Source organism: Pongo pygmaeus, chromosome 11, assembly GCF_028885625.2.
Source record: "Pongo pygmaeus isolate AG05252 chromosome 11, NHGRI_mPonPyg2-v2.0_pri, whole genome shotgun sequence".
Lineage (NCBI taxonomy): Eukaryota > Metazoa > Chordata > Mammalia > Primates > Hominidae > Pongo > Pongo pygmaeus.
The window spans coordinates 25,938,179-25,944,178 of NC_072384.2; the positions used below are offsets into that span (position 1 = coordinate 25,938,179).

Consider the following 6,000-nt stretch of genomic DNA (forward strand, 5'->3'; position numbering starts at 1 on the left):
GCCTAGGTGGACACCTGTTGAGCCAGCAGGTGTCAGGCAGTGCTTTCAAATATTCGTGAACACCAGAATCGCCCGGGCAGTTTAAGCGGGTGGGTTTCTGGGCAGCCCCAGGCCCAGAGTCTCTAGTTCAGTGTGTTGGTGTGGGGTGGATAGGACTCTATTTTCCTATCAAAGCTGCTGGGGTGGGGGAGGGTCTCCAGATCTCTTTGAAGAAGCTGCACTGTGAGGAAACCGCACCTCAGGAAAGCAAACCTTTCTGTTGCTTTTGAGAGTACAGGAGCTGGAGTACGCGTCCCTGGAGGGCTCCAGGTCAGCTGTGACAGCTGCCCTCTGGGGTTCTCACTGAGACCTTGGCTCTACCCTGAGCTCCCTCAACCTTGGGACTTCCCCTGCTCTCAGCACCCACCACACAGCCACGCCAGATGTTAAAGGTCACGGGAGGGTAAGCAGCAGCCCTACTGGAACTCACACCAGCACGGGTGACACAAGGTTTCCAGCCTCCAGCCTTCAGATCTGGGAACACCAGGAGGGCAGGGCTTTCCCAGATGCCCCCCCTCCACCTGCCCATCACCCTGATTTCTGGCTGCTGGGCCCAGCACTGTCTTGCTTCCATCCCTTCCAGTTCCAGGCACCACCTTCTTTCTGGCCAGTCCAGAGACATCTCCAAGGGCCAGAGGGTCATCTCCAGAGGGCCTGGTGTCACTTCCCACAGCTGCTCTGGCCTTACACCCAGGTTGGGGCGATTTGATGGACAGTGGTGGGTCCCCTCAAATTCCACTGCATTCAGTGTGCTACTGACCCATGTGCAGGCCTGGGCGGTCACCCAGAAAGCCCCCTTGGATGCCAGCAAGCCCACTGTGGCAATGTGCAGGACAGACCTCACCTGGAGGGCCCAGCTCACAGCCACCGTATCCTCTAGCTGTGCACCCAGAGTTCACCTTCAGAGAGACCCTCGCCCTGACTGGGAGTATACTGTTACCCTCTCAAGCCCACCAGGAAAATCATGCACCACTCCCCACAGCCTACTGGTCTCCCCACAGCCTACTGGTCACCCCACCAGTCGGATGCTTATAGAAATGGGAAGCAGCCGGGCGTGGTGGCTCACACCTGTAATCCCAGCACTTTGGGAAGCCGAGGCAGGTGGATCACCTGAGGTCAGGAGTTCAAAACCAGCCTGGCCAACATGGCAAACCCTGTCTCTACTAATAATACAAAAATTAGCTGGGTGTGGTGGAGCACACCTGTAATCCCAGCTGCTCGGGAGGCTGAGGCAGGAGAATTGCTTGAAATCAGGAGGCAGAGTGAGCCAAGATGGCAACACTGCACTCCAGCCTAGGTGACAGAGCGAGATTCTGTCTCCAAAAAAAAAAAAAAAAAAAAAAAAATTACATAAATAAATAAATACAAGAAATGGGAAGCTTGTTCCCTCATAGACCCCAGCATGCTGGCTTTGGGAGCCCTGCTGTCTACACATGAACCAAGACAGCTGACACCACCAAATAAAGCTTAGTGGGCGCATTCACCAACCCCAAATCTCTTTACATGTACCGAAGTCGGCTTTATAATCTTGGGGCAGTACTTTTTTTTACGTGTTTAATAAGAAGGCTTAAACATGCGCGCTTTGCTGAACTCCTTAAGCAGCTGGCTCTCATTAAGCAGAAGACGGGGATGGAGTAAGTCACAGCCTGATTGCGGAACCATCAGTGCTCACTTGTTGCCCATGCTGCCCGGTAACTGTGGGCATGCAGAAGACAGACTGACTGGGAAGAGTCGAGTATCGAACAATTCTCCAGTGACAGTGTTCTTACGGTGCTGAAGCAACGAACGCCTGGCCCATTCAGTGCAGTGCTCATGAGACCAGGCCACACCTGAAGAGGAACACACTCTGCCCCTGGGTTGAAGTGACGACGCAAGAGTTTCTGATCCACAAGCAGTCGCCCATCAGCCCTGACGGCAGGCACAGTGGTTGATCCCTCCAGCTCAGTGGGTGAGGGGAGGGGGTGTCTCTGGTTTTGCATCCTGGCTCACTCACATGAGCTATAGGTCCTGAGCCTCACCGCCACCGTGTCTCCTCACTCAGATTCACAAGTATGCAGAGGGCGTGGGTGTTTGTGGGGTGGTTAATGACAACAACGCTCACCCTGCCAGAAGTGGAACTCAGCTGGTCTTAGAGTGCCTGGCTCAAAGTTAGTGCTCAGTGTTTGTTGAATGAATAACCGACGAGGCAGAATTTGGACAGGAGAATGTGGCAGTTAGTTAGTGGCTAGGAGTCTCAGGTTAGGGGTGGGAAAAAAAAGAGGTTGGGGTCCATATGTAGTTGGAAAGTCACATGGCTGGGAGAATAACATTATCGACCTCCTAAGAGTCTCTAGGTACAAATGAGCTCCTGTAGATAAAGTGTTTGGCCCGGGAGCCGGCACATGGGAGGCTGAATGTCAGTGATGAGGACTGGCATTTCAGGCGGGATGGTGGTGGTGTGTGGCATGCCAAGGATGTGATGGTTGGAGCACTCAGAGGCCCGGGACCCGTGGGAGGCTGTGTTGGACAGGTGGGTGGACCCAGCTGCAGGAGACAGATGGGAGGAAGCGGGACTTCTGTAGCCCAATGTTTGAAGACCACCTAGTCTCCCATCCTGACTCCTGCCCCTCTCCTCTCCAAGTTCTGTAATCTCTACAGCCTCTCAAATTGGGACGGGCTGGCAGGGGTGGGGTAGGAGAGGAAAAAAGCACACACCCTCCAACTCCTAGAGGGAGGAAAGGTGCCAGCTTGGCCTTAGGTTTTAATAACTACTTAAACTGGTAAACATCGTCATTTTAAATCAAGAGGCACCTCCCTGGTCTAGATGCTAGAAAGCAGTTTCATAGTGCTCAACCTGCTCAGCTCAGGCCTGCCCAGCCCAGGAAGACCTGGCCTCTATGCACCGTGGATGGACAGGAAAGAGCGGATCCAGCCTCAGCTGGAAGACCAGGGAGCCTGACTCCCCAAATGACCTGCTTCCTTCCCCTGCCCCAGCCTGCCTGAATCTCACCCCAGCCCTCTCAGTTGTTCATTTGCAGCTGGACAGGGAATGCAGCAGGCAGCGCAGACTGCCAGGCTGGGAGGCATCAGCTGAGACTGAGCTGGGCACCCTGGGGCTTGGAGCCAAGGCCAGCTCTGCCACAGAGCACGGAACCTGGAGGCCACTCTCTGGGCCTCAGTTACCTTCTCTAGGAAAGTTAGTGGTTCGGTCTAGAAGAGCACTGGGCCTGGAAGGCCCCTCACTGGTTAACTCGCAAACCTGAGGTGAAGAAGGAGGGATCCGATATTTACTGCACTCCTAAAACTCAACACTTCACACACTGAGTTCCCCAGATAGGCATCCTTGTTTTATGAGGATATCCTGTTTGAAGCCCTTGGCAAGGTTTTGCAAATGAACAGAGGCTCAGAGAGCTGAGGGCTTCATGTCATGGGGTAAGGAGCTGAGATTTGGACTCATCCATCTGACTCCAAAGCCAGACTTTCCCCAGCACTCAGCCAGCGACCTTTTCCCCACCCAGCTCTCAGGTGTGCGCCTTTGGACTTCACTCAAGAACTTTTTAACCACCTGAAGTCCTGCCCAGCACCCTGGTCTCGGATAAGTCCAAGGAGGGAAGGGCTGTGGGCCAAGGATAGGAGATATGAATGGGAGAGGAATCTACCTGTTTGATGTCTCTAGGCTGGAGAGGGAACATGTGTGATCCCAGCTTGACCTGTCCTGGTCCTGGGGAACTCAGCAAACCTGGGGTAGGCTGTCCAACCCCCCAGGTGGACAAGTGGCCCAGCCTGAGCTCCCTGCTGGCTCTGAGGCCAGCATTAGACTGTGTCAGTTCCATACATGCTGCCAGATTGCCTGGCTGAGGTCACCTGCTCCATTTAAGCCCCTTCAGGGCACTAGTGACACCATCTACCCCACCCCGCCCACTTACCCATCAGACATTGACTAAGCACCTGCTCCCTGCCAGCCCCTCTGCAGGCCACCAGGGACAGAGATGAGTAAGACACAGTCTGGGTCCTCCTAGCTGATTCAGTCAGCTTCGGATGGGACTTGGGGATCTATATTTTTAACAAGCCTTGCAGGTGACTGAGAGGACACACCCAGGTGAGACCCTTTGGTTTTGCGGACCTTCTGGCTCTCAGCACTGTATTCTTGGGGCTGCCAGAATCCTCTTGAGGACACAGCCTGTTTCGCCCCAGTGGTAGGTTCTTCTGGGCTCCAAGTCAGATAACTCTGGGTTCAAATTCTACTTCTGCAACTTGCTAGCTGTGTATCCTTGCAAAATATGTGGACTCTCTGAGGCTGTTTCCCCATTTTTAACAAGAGATAATGGTGCCTTGCTGTTGTGAGGATTAACTGGGATATTGTGCACAAAGCCCTTAGCAAGATGCCTGGCACACATAAATGGGAATATCTGCTGTTAATTATATTATGGCTGCACTCTGATGGACAGAAATACCTCCCTGGGGGTATTTCCAGAATCCCCACTTCTGGAGCTCATCTCTGAGGTGGCCCTGGATACCTGGGAGGCCTCTCCGTGCCCTCCGCCAGGGTTCCAGCAGGACCTTCTTGCTTCTCCCCACGGATCCGGCTTTCTGGGCCCAAACGGCATATTATCTGGGCACACCCTCCCCTTCATTTACCCAGAGTGACCAAAGTTCCAACCACACCTCTCCGGGCAGCCTGTCCCCAAATTTCGGGGAAGTGGGCAGGAGGGGGAACTTTGCCGGGCAGGAGGGGGAACTTTGCCAGGCAAGGGCTCCGCGGGCAGAGGCGGGCACTGGTCAGGCCAGCCTCCTCCTGGGGACCAAGGTCGGGCGCCCCTGCCCAGCCCCTGCCCCTGCCCTGTTCGGCTGCGAAGGGACTGGGAGATCTGGCGAGGAAGAGCCTGGAAGTTCCCGCCCACAGCTACCAGCCCTCCTTTGGGACCGCTGGCCAGAGCCCCAGCCGTGGGGCACACGGGACCTGTGGACTCAGCCGGGGTCACCCGGAGGGGCGCCCACATCTGCACCCGGGTCTCCAGAGCCTGCTCCCCGCCACTGTCGCCGCCGGCCCTGCCTAACCCGCTCGGCGCAAGCGGCTTCCACGCCTAGGGAAGGAAGGCACATGGGGTGGGGGCCCCGGAACCCGGTTTCTCTGCCGCCGGGCGCACGTGGCTCGGTCCCAGGGGACAGAGGTCGCCTCCAGACGTGTGGCGGCACCAGAGGTCCGCGCGGCGATGGCGCAGGGTGCAACCGGGCAGGCGTCTCGGGGACCGGGCGCAGCACGCAGCCCCGCGGAGACCGGGGGAGGGTTCACTCACCTCTGCGGCCCGCCGCTCGGAGCAACCGCCGCAGCAGAAGGTCCGCGGCGAAGGCGGTGGCTCGGCCCGAGGCTCCTCCTCTCCCGCGCCCCACCCGCCCGGGAGGGCCGGACCTGCAGGGGAGGTGGCCGCCCTCCAGCCCGCCGCAGCTTATCCGGCTAGGCCACCTCCCCCGGGGCCGCAATCAGGAGCCGCCGGGTCCTCGCTCCCCGCCCAGTCCTGCAGCCCAGGCAGCGGTGGCAGCGTCCAACCACCCTCCTCCCCTGGCCCCAGGCGGGAGGTCGCCAGCCGGCTCCAACACTTCCTGATTTGCAGTGCCCGGCACACGGCTGAAGTGAGCAGAACTCCGGGACCGCCTCTTAACCCGGCCACCGAGGGCACCGAGGCCAGGGTGACCTCTAGGCCCCGCTCTCTTAACCTGAGGAGCACCTCCAATCCTTGTCCATTTTATAACCGAGGCCAAGTGGCAGCCATGGTTGCAGGTGGGAAGAGACCAGGGCGCCAGATTGGGTCCGGATCCCTTCCCTCTCAACAAGGTTGCACCCAGGCCTTTGTGGTCCTCCCCCATCTCTGTCCCTTGTCCACCCTTGGGGCAGACTTTTGACTCTTCCCAGCAGTCCTCAGGTTCCAAGACCGGTGGGATGGCGGGCACCGTTCTCCCGGGGCTGCCTCCCTGTCTAGGCCT

The 6,000-nt window shown here is 57.5% G+C and overlaps 1 protein-coding gene across 1 annotated transcript in view; it reads right to left on the reverse strand.

Moving 5' to 3' along the window:
* The window catches only part of STEAP3 (STEAP3 metalloreductase), a 41,708-nt gene extending 36,234 nt beyond the window's left edge, over window positions 1-5,474 (reverse strand). Inside the window, exon 1 of the mRNA XM_063647363.1 lies at window positions 5,316-5,474. The gene's annotated coding sequence lies outside the window, so the exon portion shown is untranslated. The remainder of the gene's footprint in view (window positions 1-5,315) is intronic.
* Window positions 5,475-6,000: the final 526 nt, after the last annotated feature.